Source organism: Lissotriton helveticus, chromosome 11, assembly GCF_964261635.1.
Source record: "Lissotriton helveticus chromosome 11, aLisHel1.1, whole genome shotgun sequence".
In the NCBI taxonomy this organism is placed as follows: domain Eukaryota; kingdom Metazoa; phylum Chordata; class Amphibia; order Caudata; family Salamandridae; genus Lissotriton; species Lissotriton helveticus.
The window spans coordinates 703,789,014-703,805,528 of NC_136072.1; the positions used below are offsets into that span (position 1 = coordinate 703,789,014).

Below are 16,515 nucleotides of genomic sequence, written 5' to 3' on the forward strand. Positions count from 1 at the left end.
GGGAGCCTACTCCTGGCTGCCCCAGTTGGCTCCCAGTGCGACCAGCACTCCCATGTGCAGTTGCGGGAGAGCTAGCAGTTTCTTCTGCCTTGGCTGCTCCTGCAGGTGGGGATTACTTTGTGGATGGTGGCTGCCCACTTCCCCAAGACACCGGCAAAGGAAGTGGGGCAGGTTCATGACACCTATGTGAGTGAGGTGGCACTCGCCCTTCTCCCTAGGAGACATAGGGGCCCGAAGTTGGGATCCCGGATCCCTCCCCTTTGCTTTGCGAGTGCTCTCGCCTTCCTTTTGATGGTAGTGAGGTAGGAATTGGGGGTCCTGCGCACCCATTGATGAAATCTGACCCTGGGGTTGGGGCCCCTTGGCCATCTTAGCTCTAGGAGGGGGCCCCCGCATACCCCCTCCAGAGGGAAAAATGACAGCTCTGGGGTTGCACTGGGGTGGGGGGGTCAATCCTTCTGCTGAGATATCTGGCCCGTTAGGCCATTTTGCTTGTTCTTCGACTCATTTTGCTCCTGGTTACGAGCCTTTGCCACCTGGAGCACTCTTCTCAAGACATCCGGCTTCTAAAGTGGCAAACCTTGCAGGGAGATGGTTCCACTGGTTTCCTGTGCCAGCCTTCTTGCTCTTTCTCCTCTGGTGCTTTTTCCTTCTTGGCTCAGAAATCCACTTCTTTCCCCCAACTAGTTCGTACAGGGACCAGATGGGCGTCGGCGGTTCCTTCTCTGTTGCCCATGGCTGCTGCCTCCGGTCCTAGTGTCCAGTAGAAAAACACAACCAAGATAGAGCCCCCCCCTTGTACAAAGCCTTTTAAGTGGGACAGAAGGTTATAAAACGGAGGCTGGCAGCCTTTCCTGGGGTGCCACATCATCTCTCTGCCCCTGTCCCAACCTTCCTGCACAAAATTCTGGGACAATTCAAAATGGCGTCACTAGTTGTATCTTGTCTGAGGCTCCAGCTCCGCCCCTCGCTGACATCACTGCCAGGGCCTTTCCCACTAAAACCTCAAAAGAAAGGCCCTTACTGTGTAGGTTCCAGGTGTCTTGGCTTCCAACTTTGTTGAGTGGGCTAGGGCGGTCACATCCATAGTAAGGGTGACAGCTAATTGATGCCTACAGATTCTTTAACCCCACCTCCTTCCTGTTTAGGAGCTGAACGAAGCACTATTAATTGCTTCCTTTGGATGAGTTGTCCTTTGTTCCTGCTGCTGGAGAGAAATGTAATTAACTTGGCACAGCAGGGTGACAAAAGGCCTGGGCTCTGATCCTCAGCTGAGCCACAGAATTATGACATCCCTGGATTACCCATAAGCTGTACAAATATCTTCTTGGAACTCTCATATTTGGGGTTGCCATACAGATTCCACCCTCGTTTGATAAGTCACTGGTCTCTGTAGGCCAAAAGAAAGCAGAACTGCACTCAGACAGTCTTCCCCATGGGTGAATAATGAAGTGTCACTGCAGACCAGACAATAAACCACATTGACTTTCCCTATGAGCTAATAATAATTTTATGAGGCAGACTCCAGGTCAATAACAAATTCTGCAGAGTCCCCTCTTTGCCGGGCTACCTGTGCGCAGTAACTGGGCAGCATATAATGCACACAAAAGGTAACTAGATGGTGGCGCAGCCTAGCATGTGAATATGAATGTGCTAGTAAACAAACCAAAAGGGCATTTACTTTTTAAAGACGAGAACCCTCACTCGCCCATTGGTGACTGACATGCTTCATCATTGGGTTCCCTCTTGCACACAGTGCCCGCAAGGTGCACTGTTTGGGATACAACTCTCCCTCAGGAGAGGCGTGTGAGGTGTTTTACACTCTAATGTTTCAAGTGATTGAGGGGCAGAGTGCAAAAATTATATCAAAAAAGTGAATTAAAACTGCCTCAAAAGGGAAAAATTTGTTTAATAAGTATCCCAATGGACAGTATTAAAAAAACAGTGTGAACGACAGGGATAAGGATGTTCCCTTTCTGGTCAGGTCAACATGTTTCTGCCCGGATGACCAAAAGGTTTGTGGCATTCATCAGGACCAACTTAATGTCACTCTGCTAATAATGTGAGGAAAAAGAAAAAAACGTAGGAATTTATATGGATATCTTCAGAACCAACTTCAGTCTGGTCTGTTTCAATGTCAGACCAAATTTCTGCTTCTACCTCTAATCGGTCCTCTATTGTCCACGGGGAACGGCTATCCCAGCATCATGTCTCCAAATATAGAGGCCTCTATATTTGGAGACCTGATGGTGGGATTATATAGTGGAGTGGTAACGTAGATGGTTATAATTCCTCCGATGGAGACCTCTTTGTGGGATTATACTGGGCAGCATATAACCGGATTCTCACACGCTGAGCCCCCACACATGTGCACACGTGTTCACGTGTAACCAGTCGGGTGCTCCGTCGCAGGGGTCTTGTCTTAAAAGGCGGGCACAGGTGAAAAACATGCACAGGCCATTTACCTTATATATACAGCGGGCGAGTCACCAGTGGTGGAGCTCACCCACAGTAAAAAGGTCACATGCCGGGTGGTCAATAAGCAGAAAAATCTGAGCAAATTCTGGTAAGCAGAACCCATCCCCTTACACCTCTGTTAGCAAACCTCAGTGAACCGTCTAGTCTATAAGAGCAGCTGTCACTTGATTTCTCACTGTTTGCCCAGGGTGGATGAGGTCGGACCAGGTTGAAGAGTCTCAACTGCAGCTGTGAAGGTGACATAAGGTATTTGCCTTGTGAGCTTAGCAGATTTTATTACAAATGCTACACACTGATGGGCAGATATTTGAATACCTGCGTTAGTGACCCAGACGTTGACTTTATATATGTGTGACTTCTTCCTCACTACTTCGTTGCCACTCATGGCTGGGCATAATTAGTGAGACAAGAAGAGCTAACAGTCCTTTTCTCTCTATCTTCTGAAAGATGCTGACAGTCCAAATGCCCAGTGTCTTTGGTGAATGCTTCCTGGTTGGCAGCAGTGCCTCTAGAGATTTACCCATCGAGGTTGATATTGTCTTCAGTCAAAAATACATTTGTTTAGTCTGGAAGGATAATTAGTACTATACATTAGCACTGCATGCAGAGTTAGAAAAGGGTATTGAGTTTTTCAAACAATCTGACTTTTCTGATTAATCGTCTGTTGGACGAGCAGTGCTCCTTCAATAAACTTCGCTTAGCTGGGGCACTGCAGAGGTTATGGTGGAGAGACAATTTCGTAGCGGTATAAGAAGTCTAATATGGATTCTGCCACTCTAGAGCAAGTTTATCCACCATTCTTATATGTGTACTGCACGTCTAGCAACTGAGCAATCCGCATACAGTATGTAAAGCGTATTTACATTACTACTTTTGACAATGTATCCTTTCTTTTGCAGTGCTTTAAGTGAATCTTTGTCCACTGCCACGCTGGCGACGTCCCACAGTGATTATGTTTATCTCAATGGTTCTGAGAAGGAATTTTACAGCACAGTTACTGAGGAGCTTGAGCAGTTTCTACATGAAAAGAACCAGAAAAAGTAAGACACAGTAATAAACTCACTTTTGCATGCATGTCTGAGGGTTGAGCATCAATACTTATTTGGCGTTTTGTGGTAATGGGCAAATATGAATGATCAATTTAGTTAACACCGTCTGTGTTACTCAGGCACAGAGTCATGGTCTTACAGCTGGTTAATTTCTCTTGCATTCTCTTCCCAAGCTTAAGTCAGACATGCAATAGAACAGTTGATCCTCATGCTACCAGTGGTAGCCATTGAATTGGCTAAACTACAGCCTTACTGTGGTCAAACAAATGTTTGAACTAACTTTCGAATTTGTAGCTTCTGGAAGCAATATGTTTTCAATTATCTGCCTTTACTTTAAACATTTTGGTTCATTTACATCAAGACTATTCCAATTTTGTAGTATATTCTATTGCAGAATTTACATTACACTAATTACTTCTACATGGGGTAATGAAGTACTTGCACACAAATGAAGCCATGTAGGGTGCGTGGTTGGAAGGGTGTTTTTTGTCGTGTGTGTGTGTGTGTGTGTGTGTGTGTTTCCTTAAATATATCCTTTTAAAAAAAATATGTATTGGCAGTTGGCATTAGACAGCATTAACAAAGCTTCAAGTATCAAGATTCATGCAACGTATCCAAATATACACACATAGTACTTGTAGTTCAGCTGGAATTAATAGTACGCTCCAATTGCAGTCCAATAACAAATCCAATAGCTCCCCAGAGTGATATTTGTCATAGTGCCTTTTACAGTGACATATATGTAGGGCTGAAGGCCGAGTAATACTAGGGTGAGTCCTTATGTGGGGATGGCGTAGTAGAGGTGTGGTGGAATTTTTGAAAAACTGTACTTGTCCAAGGGACAAAGGGATACAATAATCTTCTAGCCCTGTAAAGAAATCCACTAGTCCCACGCACTCTATAAAACCAAAAGCTATACAGACTAGCAAGGACTTATTACTAGTCAACTGTAAAACCCAAAGTATACATGACCATCTCTGCCTCTTTGCCCTTGCAAACTCTCTTATTATAAAGTATTACCTTCCACACTGTTTTCTTGCTATCAGCAGTAATCATTTGCCTTTCCAATAACTTGCCATAGGGCCCATACCAATTCCACATCTTCATCATAGGGTTCATAACCCGCCTGTTCTCTTTTCTCACAACAAGGGTTTCACACACTTACTGTTAAATTACACCACTCCCTTACTACAAATATACCTTCACACTATATACATTGGAATGGATATCCCTCTGACTACCCATCCCATGACCTTCTCTCCACTCCCTCATCACATGCTCTGTACCCCTAGCACATTTCACTACAAGTTCTCCTCCCCTCTCATAAGAGGTTTTATTCCATCTCCAGTTGCACCATAGGCTTCATCCCTTCCAAAACCCTCTCTTGTCTACTGTTGCTACCTTGCCTCCACTTATCACAGGCTGCTCAGCCTTCTTTACCCCCTCTGCGATCTCATCTAAGTGCTCTGAGCAACCCTTTTACCTTAACCAGCTCACTTTGCTTCCTGCCTTCCATCAGCCCTGCCAACTGCCTCCACAGAAACAGAGGAAAGAGTCAAAATTGAGAAGCCTGCACAATACAGCTCTGAGAGTGGATATTTCAATAGCATAATACCCGAATCAATGAAGGGAATGTTATGAGACTCACAGATGGCACAGAGGTAGACCTCAAGGGGACCAGGCTGGACTGAGGTGGAGAGAACAGACACCCAAGCTGTGAATTATTGAAAAAATCACCAGGCAATATTCAGTGAGCTATAAACTGGCATCAAGCACCTGCATGTAAACTGCAAGAGATGGGTTTAGAACCTTGTTTGTTCTCAATCTGTCATTATAAGGCTGCTAAATAGTTTTTTTGAGCATTATTAATAGACCATCCAGGCAGTGTCATATTTTAAACCCCAACTTTCAATTTCTACCAGCCAAACAATCGTGGCATATAATCCCTACCACTAAAGACTGTTTATGACACTACACACTTGTATGATTAATAGTCAGTGTATAATGTGTGTGAGATGTAAAACGCTCTGGCACCTTACAGTGGGATAAGTAGCGCTATGAAAGTATTAAATTTAAAAAAGTTAGGAATTGCTTTTTATTTTGTCATTCCTATAAATACTCATACGTACTTATACAGCTGAAATTTTTACAGTGCATGCATATGTGCTACATATAGGAGCTACAGAAAATCAAAAACCAGCCTCCAAATCTTAGCTTTGTTTTACTTAAGTGATAACAAGCTGTGTGCCTTTGTTTCCCCCATTACTGTGGCATTTAGGTGTTAGGATCTAGATAGCTTCTACCCAGGATTATACTCGAACAGAAGGAGGGATGATGGCACTTTAAATGTTCTCTTAGTTTTGGGCTCGAGCTGGAAGAGAAGATTACTAAAACCCTGGCAGGGCAGCCTCCATCATTCAGCCTTCTAAGGTCACTGATTATCATCTGATTAAGTAGTGGTAGAGTCTGTTTTTATAGTGCTTGAAAAGAACACAAGTGAAGTGTGAAGCACTATAATATCAACAACAAGTACTGGCTAGTAGGGGAGAACTTGTGAACGACTGAGATATAGCACTAGAATGTTAAAAGTTCAGTGAATGTGGTGGAAGGAAGAGACAGGCTGGGCACAAGCAACTGAAGGATTCAAAGCAGATATGTGGGCACTAGAGAACAGCTTCAGGTGGGCATTTATGATTATGGTGTGGCATTAAACAAAGGAGGTATTTAGAGAAAAGGATCCAAATACCTGAGGAAAGTGGAGGAGAGCGCACAGAGCGGGTCAGACTACTGGCGTTTCGCCCGGGGAGCCTGATCATCCCCATGAGAGTCTAGGCTCGGGCTCAGGGTAAGTGAGCCACGTATGGTGAAACACAAATTGTAGCAGCTGATCAGATAGGTTACTTGAACGGGAACAGAAAACAGTGAAGTTAGAAAACTGGGGAAGACAGGGAGAAGGAGGAATGGGCACCTTAGGGGACACAGAGGGTGCATTAACCACCAACATCGAGCTCCCAGTGAAGAAAGGTCAGTACCACCTCCATTGGGAAACATATGCCTTTAAGACAATGTAGTAAAAGAAGGATTGAGCATTTTGAAACACGCCCAATGTCCCACTCCGTTGCTTGCTGCCTGCCTCTTGGTTGGGATTTTGTTCCCACTAGTTGAGTTTTTTGCGCTTTCGGTAAGTGCCTCTTAGAAGCTCCTGCATTTCATATTTATCAACCTTGACACTGAGCCTACGCAAATGAGACTATCTATTCCCCTGGACAGAAACTGCTTTCCTGTGGAAAATGGCATCACAAATGGCAGCATGCATCTTTCTGCACAGTAAATAGAGGAATGTCCCAGCAGTTCCTTGAATCGGGGACTTCAGAACTCTCTACAAGTGCATCAAATATTTCCTGCATTACTGGTTTTAAGGCTCTCTGGTGTTCACACACAGCTGACTTCAGGGGCTTTTAAGCAGTGAGAAATCTGTATGTTTATCAAACAAGTACATCTTATATCCGTAACCCTTTATGTAATTGAGGGCGTCCAGTGGCACCACCTCCTCCTTGTTCAGCTTCCTTGCCTTCAACTTCAGCTCGCAGGGCTCCTCTGACTTCTTACTCTTTTCGAGAATTTGCATACACAGCATTCCTGTACACTCTCAAGGAATTGTAACGTACGACATGCACCTTCCCTGACCCCGCTCACGTAGGCATCTACCACTGCAGGGGAATCCACCCAGCACCGCTATTGGCATATCTTTATTGTTTAACTAAGAGCGCATGTGCAGCAACCTTTAGCACCCGGAAGCATAACTAATATGGGAGCCGGTGTTCTAACACAGACCTCAGGGCCGCCTTTAGCATTGGTGGCGCCCTGTGTGACAATGTTTGTTGGCGCCCTCGAGTGACCATTTTCACCACAGATTCCTATTCCCTCACTACCACCAGTTAACAGTGCCCCTCAAATCTCCATAACCAGTCTCTCAGATTTATTTCGTTTTATAGCACCACTCATACCAGTGTGAGGTGTCAGAGCACTTTACATCATACACACATTTAACAGAGACAATCACACGTGTAAATCAGTGTATAAGAAACACGTTACATAAGACAGAGGATTACAAGATGTAAGAGTCACAAGTCATCCATACTTAACTGATAGGCAGATATAGAGTCCTTGGTCTGGAAAAGCACAAATTCAGAATTTAAAACATAACACTAATTGTTAGGGGTTTTCTTCAATAGTAATAATTCATTTCTACCCAAATTAACCTTTTTAGCTAGATCAGGTTAAGGAAAAGCCGGGCAAAAAAAAGACCTGTAGGTCTAATATAAACCCTGCAGTTTGCATGCAGACCTTTGATGACAGTTAATACCTCATTATTCTCTATTAGGATTCTAACTTATAAACTGCAAAATAACAAATCTCTCTCTGACAATAGCAGTAACCTATTTACCTATTAATATTACATGCACTTTGCAATCTGCATGGCACACGTTTTTTAGCAGCAGGCATAGTAACCCTCTGAGCTAACTTACGAGTAGTCAAACTTCTACTAGACAAAACTCCTTCTCTCTCCAGGAAGAACATTAATCACCGGAGTAATCTTGACATTTTTATTGATATCTGAAAATTGCTGGAGGGAAGGAACGAGGCAGCAGGTGGTTTTTAAGCCAAAATATATTTGCAGTGGCACTGATCGCACCGCCCTTGAGCCAGCCCTGACGGACCTTACAGATACAGTGAGCAATGACGGTATTTTTTGGCAGGGCCGGCTGGGGAGCTCAGAAAGACATGCCAAAAGTTTATTTTTGCAAATGGACTTGCAGGGTTAAATACGCGTGCAGATGCGAAGGGGAGAGGATCCCGATGGGGAGATTAAAACAACAGAGGGGAGATTAAAACAACAGCACAAACTTTCTCACAGCTGCAGCCAGGCTTTTAGTTACCATAATTACCTAAAAAAAAGGCGCATTCACTAAGATTGCATATTCCAATCGGATAATAACTGCTTTGTGATTATATTAGAGGCACAAGGGTTAAAGAGAATGTCTACTTGTCCGGAGGACTAAGTGTGATGTATTCCTATAGGTTCTGTATCGATCCCCCTATTCCTGACCCTATTCTGGTTAACAAGTTAACTAGCAGCCATCCCATGATGCAGAAACCGTTATCTGATTACGCCAGACCACGGCACAGGAGCGCGTTATCTGATTAGGTCATAACGCTTGCCATCTAATTAGGCAAAGCAATATTCCTCCAGCCCCTGATAAGGCATACGGAGTTCTCAAAACAAATCAAACCTATGACAACCTGGGAAAAACCCTGCGGCCATTGTTTTGATTTCACCGAGAACTTCAGTAAAAGAATGTGCTAACGACCAGCTCGTATGACATCCTTAATGACGTATCTATGTCCATCCTTACGTCAATCTCGGCACCTTACAGGTATAAATATTACCGATATTGCCTTAAGCAAACACACGCGGTGGTGACGAGATCGGAGCAGCCAGACTTGCCGAAGCCCAGAGCAGAGCAGACCCCGCTGGCGCTGCCCCGCCTTCCTGACGCGCTGAGAACGAGACGCTGCCTTTCTCCTGCCGAGAAATCCAGCTCCGGCGCTTCCGAGCAGCCCTTGCAGGCAGCCTGGAATATCGAGACCAAAGATGAGAGATACCATCCCTCAATCATCCTAGATTCAAGGTACGGAACTGAATAACCCCTTGCAGAGAATTCTTGAGTCAGTCACTTGGCAAAACAAATTTAACTCAAACTGCTACTTTCTATCCCCGCCCACGTATTAGGCTTAGGTCAGGTACACCGGGGTAGGCATAGTTAGAAGCACCAGTTGAGTACTATTAGTTAAATGTATATGTGTGTGTATATATTTTATCCATTTTAAATAGCATATGGCTTAGAAACCATATCAATGTTTTTACAGTATTATTTTATAATTCTGCTCTTATTGTATGCACTTTACTTAACCATAAGTATTGCAATAATATCGATTCATTTCTCTTGTACGAGAAAAGAGAATGATCAATAAATAACATCTTTTATTGAACACGCCCTTCTCTTCCTTTTATCTACAATCTGGTGAAACTAAGAATGCACGTACTGACTGAGTAAAATAAGTTGTCTTTTGTTTTCACACGACTCTAGAGATACACTCTTGATTAGGGGAGAGCAAAGTTGTCATGTTCTATGGTTGTCAGAAACTAAATCCCTTCTTGTCTATCCAGGGAGGTTCAACTCCTCCTTGCCTATTCGAGAAAGTTTCTAGTGAACTCTGAGCTAGCTGGCAAACCCAAAACTTTAAGTCTAATATCGACAGTAGAAGACCTAGTTAACGTCTGGTCTAGGTCTATACTATTGGAGGTATTATTCCAATGCGCAGAGCCTATTGGGATAATAGGAACTACACTACATAAGCAGACAATAAAACTTTTTGTCCGCAACAAGAATCCTCATGTCCAGGACGTCGGGCGATACAAATTCCCCACCTCTGCGTAGACCAGGTGTTGGCATCCTATATGTCCGGTGGGTGCTCAGCCGAGTGGGGAGATAAACTATCTGTGTTAAAGGTAGGTGGTAAAGGGTTCCCAAATATCTCTGGGGCGGGACCTCGGTTCCATAAGTTCCCAAAATGTGGATAATTGCTCTTGACAGTAGGAGACATCTTTGAGCCCTGCTTGGATTGTGTGGGCCCCCTGCCTACCCCAGTGCATTGCCACCCTACGTTTGTCCAATAAGAACAACATGGCGACAGGCCTGCGGGTGCTGTGCAGCACATCCTTCACATACCCGAGCAGACCGGTCAAGGGAGTTGCGGAAAGTGTCATGTAGGCAATATCGTGCATATTGTTAACGATCTCGGTCCAGAGGGTCGCAATTCTGGGAGAATGCCATGCTAGATGTAAGAAGCCAGCCTGTGGTAAGTGGCACCGCAAACGGGGTCCGCTGTCAATCCCATCTGCCAAAGCTGTATGGGCATGCGATATTATCGATGTGTAAATTTGAAATGTATTGGGCGGAGCGAGTAATTTGGGGCCAAAATTTAGAGTTGACTGCAACAGAAGGTCCACTGGGTATCTGTCGGGGGACTGTCGAGATCAGGAGTCCGGCCTTACGCCCCCTGGTGTAAGAGTCGGGAAAGTCTGCTATATTTGTGTATAGAGGTGGGCTATCAGTTTACACTGTGTTGAGGTGGTATATTCATATTCCAGTGCGGTAAGTATCAGCGGGGGTGCAGGAAAGGACCATGAAGTGCCCGGCAGGTAGCTTGTAGTTGACAGAATAGAAACGTTTCGAGCTGCGTAGGGGTAGGCTGGTCTGTTTCTCCGTTGGAGAAAGGAAGTGGTCATCAGGATGCAGATCCGTGAAGGTGTATATACCCATTGTGCCTGCGTGCCTAATCACTCCCTTATCATGCAGCTTTGGGAGTAGGGGGTTGTTAGCTACAGGAACAGAAGGGGCATATAATGTTGGGACAATAGCGCTTTTCCAGAGCCCAGCCATGCCCAGCGTATATTCTGTATAGTGTCAATCTCCAGCCTGGGTTGTTTATAGGGAAGGAATAGGGCTGTCGTGAGTGGCCAGGGGGACACCTTATCGCACTCTATCACGACATGCGGTTGGAATTATGTGGGATGTATCTAGTAGTGTAGGTATTGGGTCTGCACGCACAGGGCATATAGGTGCATATCTGGGGCACCCATGCCGCCCTGTGACTGTGGTAAAGTAAGCTCTAGTGAATTCCGTCTGGCCCATACCAATGAGCTCCGGTTTGATCGTAGGCGTTTAAAAAAAACTGAGTGGCAAGCGGTAATGGAATGCTTATAAATAAATTTGGGAAGTACAACCATTTTGGCCAGGGCAATGCAGCACGCTACAGACTGCAGAAGTCTGGACCACACCGGAACGCGATCTTCCAGCCAGTCCACTACACGCCTGTAATTGGTCTGCACAGTTCCTCAAGATCTCTGCTCAGCCAGATGCCCAAATATTTAATCGGACTGTAGTAGTGGGCCTCAGCAAGGCCTACCAGTGCTAGGCTTTCTCACTTCTCTGCACAGAGTCCTCAGACCAATAGAAAGAAGTTGGCACAGAAGCTGGAATAGAAAATACAGAGTTTATTAAACCTCATGAGGTGGAACTACATTCTCAACGCACCCTTCGCTAATGTATGAAGTAGCACACCGAATGGAAGGAGCTGGGTCCTTTTGTAACCACACAGGGGCTCAAATGAAGGCGGTACAAGTACAAAATGCTGGTTTTAGGTACATATAAGGTCATACAGAAAATGCAGTCAACAAGTGGGAGGAGCTAACAGTTGCTAATTCTGGTGAACACATCCTGACAGTTACAGACTACAGCAGCTGCATGGACAGCTGCGGGCTCAACTGAGCATTGGGAAGGTGGAAGATGCTAAATATAGTTCGTCTCTAGGCAGATTTCAAGAGCAGTGAACAGAAAGGTAGGACAGAGCACATGGCGAGCACATGGTAGCACATGGCAAAACAAAATGGCTGACAGAAATACAAAATGGATTCCACAAAACGGACAAGATAGTCTCTAAATACAGGATGGCTTCTGCTAATGCTAACCCCATCGCTGCAAAATTACAACAGACAACCCTTTTAGCATTAGCTGAAGACATTCGTTTATCTGGGGTAATCTAGATATGCATCCTGTACATTGATGCTCATCATCTCAGTAATTTCTTTATTTAACATTTATTGTGCTTTCATTTCTGCAATATTTCTTTTGGAAGGTGTACAAGCAGTGATGCACATGGAGCAATGCATAGGACCACATTGTATACAAGTACAGCATGTAAATAGTATCACCAGTAGTATACATAGAATAGTCAGTAGCTTCCAGCCCCAAGTAATAAAGAGTGTCCATATCCAGTTCGAAAATGTCCATGTACCAGTCTCTGGGTGAATTTCTGCAGCAATTTTATGCAGTTTAGAGATTGCATCATATACTGAAGGCGAGTGATCCGGAATGAAGACACAACAGCTGCCGCCAATGAAGCGGCATGCACCACATCGATCAGCCAGAATCACATCTAATACCATACGATTCTGGAGTGCTACAATCCTCGCAACTTGCAGCTCCTCTGTAATGTTCCCAAGTGCCATAGCTGTTTGATTGGTGACAGCTTTCACAACACGAGTCAATCGCCTTATCAATGCAGCACCCACAAAGAAGAACAATCCTAAGTTAAAATTGACATATTGTTGTAGAGCAGTGTCAGTTTGATCGACTTTGTCCATACTTATCGTTCTCTTATTTCGGTTCTTAGAGATATCTTTATAAAGTTTATAGTCTCTGTGATAAGATGCAGGTGCCAGAAACACAGGGGGCAATAGAAAGGATACATAGCAAATCCCTGACCACCCAACAGGTAGTTGATAATATCCCTTATTGCCACAAACAAAATAGGTATTGTGAGAAGATGTGAAACTACTATTATTAGCTCCTTCAATAGTCAGTGTCAAAATACATTCACTCCGTCCCACTGGAATTCTCCCAACACTACTAATACATAAATCTGCTTTAGCTCTTGTCACAGAAATTACAAAAGGTCCATTGTTCTTGATATTTCTTATGTTCGTAAAGATATATGGTGTCGAAATATTGTCAGGTTGATACTCTTCCCATTCCCATTTAGTCCATTTAGCTTGAGGATAACCATCTTTATCTTGGTAGCATACTTTATTGAGGTGAAAGTTAATCCCACCTACTGAAGGCTTTCCAGATGCAAACAAAAGCGCATACCAAGCTTGACATGAACCATTATGGGAAAACGGCAGAGGAATAAAAGGTGTTCCTCCCTTTTTCTGGTGAGCAGGTATCATCCCACACACCCAACAGTTGGTGGTATTCGTGGCATTATGTATATGATGCAACATCTGGATGAATGTATTATTTAGGTAGGATTGTCGATGCTTCTGCTCATGGTAGGGAAGCGTGAAATAAGGATGTTCCATTGGTGCTGTAGTAGTGGCAACAAAAAGCTGTCGCACAGGAGCCACTTTCTCAACAAACCAGGTGATTATTGCCATAACCACCAGAGCAACAACAAACCCTACCGCACAAATGATTCTTTTGTTATGCATTTTAGCAACAGCGATAATTGATCTTTCTACAAACTCGTTGGAGCTCTTATCCCTGGGCAGCCGTTGATTTCTTCACCACGGGTGAAGACGGGTGTCACTACGCTACTCAGGACTGATCTTCCCCCCCCCCCCCTTGCCACATCGGTGTTCCGTTTCACTAACCCAGGGCGGTAGCTCAACCGGTCTTTTTCGGCAAAGCAGATTCTTTCCTTGGTCTCAGCTGATATCGGGATTCTCCAGCGATTGTGTATTCCGGGAAGACTTCCGCAGATTCGTCAGGTGAGATAGCTTGACCTTTCTTCGTCTCCAGAATCTCTCGATGGTCGGTCAACACAGCAGGTTCCACCAAGGCAGGCGACACAGGTTTGCAGTGTGTGCTATGGACCCAGTTCTTCTTGTTCATCACTCGAACTGCTGTCCTTGTCGCAAGGAGCACTTGCGACAAGGTCCTCGGCTCCAAGCTGTTCGATCTGTTGAAGACCTTGACCATCACGTGGTCGCCAGGACGGAGTTCATGGGCCTCACCTGTAGATCTGTCAGGAAGAGCTTCTCGAACCTGTTGATGAATAGAGATGAAACTGTCGGTTAACTGTGCCAAATAATCATTCATCAGAACACATGGAACATCATGTATGGGGCGTGGCTTAGGAACTCCCCAAATGTTCATTGGTCTCCCAAAGACCACTTCATATGGGGGTAAGGCCAGATCGTGAATGTGGCACCGATCTTATGGATAACCATGCCGAGGGTAGTGTATCTGGCCACTTCAAAGACGTGGAAGCCAGTATTTTCGCCAACTTCAATTTCAAAGTAGCGTTGTACCTCTCCACTAATCCTGCTGATTGCGGGTGGAAGACTGCATGGAATTTCTGCTTGATCCCTAATCCTTTCAGGACATGCTCAACAACTTGCCCAATAAAATGAGGTCCGTTGTCACTCCACAAATGTTTACAAACACCATATCTTAGGAAAAACTCCATTAGAAGCACCTTTGCTGTGGTGAGAGCAATATTATCCTTTGTAGGGTATGCCTCTATCCATTTACTGAAGGCACTTACCACCACTAGGACGTATTTCAGATTATTGCAGCGTTCGAGTTGGATGTAATCCATCTGCAAAACTTCAAAAGGTGCGGTTGGTGTAGCAAACGCTCCTGTAGGAGTTAGTGTCCCTTTACCAGGATTATACTGCCAACAGATCAAACAGGACTGACTACTCTTTTAGCTGTGCTGGCAATTCCAGGATGCTCCCAAACGTGCGTAAGCAATTTAGTTATTGCTAGAGCTCCAACTTGTGCCAGCCCATGTGCCATTTGAACCATAGGTTGTAAATAGGTTGCAGGCAATTTCCATTTATCCATGTCTTTGTTGTGAAAACAACTCTCATCGTCCAATATTCCTTCTTTAGACCATTGCTCAAGTTCTGCTACAGAAGCTGATCTCTGTACATCTAGTACTTCTTCTGTAACATCATGCCATCGCTCAGCTTGAGACTTCACTACGTACATGGAAGTAGTGCTTCGTTGCATTGCAGTCTCACGAGCTACGCGATCAGCAAAAGCATTACCTTGTCCTATCTTGTCAGTCACTTTCTTGTGTGCGCTACACTTCTCAATCGCTATCTTCTTCGGATATGTCAGTGCAGTCAAAAGATTATGCACTAATTCTCCATGCATTATCTGCATCCCGTGGGATGTAAGAAAGCCTCTTTCCTTCCAAAGCAGGCCAAAGTCATGGGCCACTCCAAAAGCATAGCGGCTGTCTGTATAGATGTTCAAACGCAAGTTAGTGCTAAGTTCCCACGCTCGTGTCAGAGCTATTAGTTCAGCTGCTTAAGCTGACTTCTGTGGTATGCGAACTGTTTCCACTACTGTCTGAAGTGTCGTAATTGCATATGCAGCTGAGGTCGTACCATCTGGCAACTTCAAACAGGACCCATCAACCCACAGTTCCCCCATCTACATCTGGAAAGGGCGTATCTTGCAAATCGATGCGACCCTTTGTCTGTTCCTCAGTAAGGAATATACAGTCGTGAGGCTCCTTTGACTGAGACTGAGTCGCAGGATATGGCAACATAGTGGCTGGGTTCAGTGTCGCGCATCTCTTCAAGGTAATATGAGGTGCTAACAGTGTCAATTCGTATCCTGTCAAACGGGCACAAGTCAAGTGTTGTGTCTTGGTCTGATTCAAAAGGGCATCTACTGCATGGGGTACTAGCACCAACAGGTGTGTGACAAAACTATCCCTTCACTCTGACGTATGGACACAGCTGTTGCTGGAACTGAACGAAAACACCCAGGCAATGCGCGAGCAACAGGATCAAGGACAGCTGAAAAGTATGCGCAGGGACACTGCTTATCACCATGTGTCTGTACTAAAACTGATAATGCACATCCATCTTTCTCGTGTACATGGAGTGTAAAAACCTTTGTGTAATCTGGAGTGCCCTGCACTGGTGCAGAACAAAGAGCTTGACGTAACTGTCGAAAAGCATTCTCGCAGTCATCTGTCCATGGAAGGGGCATTGGAGTATCTTTAGTCAAAAGTGCTAGCAAAGGTTTGACAATGTGAGAAAACCCTAATATCCATTGCCTACAAAACGGGGTCAGACCAATGAATGCACGGACATCTTTCTGAGTGGAAGTTACTGGTGTGTCTAAAATTGCTTGTATGCGATCTGGTGTAAGTGCACGGCCCTCCTTAGACAGAAGGTGACCTAAGTAGGTTACCTTCGGTCTACAATATTGCAATTTCTTTCGTGACACTTTATGATGGTGTGTAGAAAGAAAAGCAAGCAAAGACAAAGTACACTCTTCACATAGTTCAGGCGTATCGGCTGCCAACAAGATGTCATCGACATATTGTATGAGAG

At 44.7% G+C, this 16,515-nt stretch overlaps 1 protein-coding gene across 2 annotated transcripts in view; it reads left to right on the forward strand.

Annotated features, from left to right (window-relative positions):
* The window catches only part of LOC144791788 (uncharacterized), a 222,094-nt gene that overhangs the window by 5,065 nt on the left and 200,514 nt on the right, over positions 1–16,515 (forward strand). For both annotated transcript variants that reach the window (XM_078666553.1, XM_078666554.1), the window contains exon 2: positions 3,378–3,518. The gene's annotated coding sequence lies outside the window, so the exon portion shown is untranslated. The remainder of the gene's footprint in view (positions 1–3,377; positions 3,519–16,515) is intronic.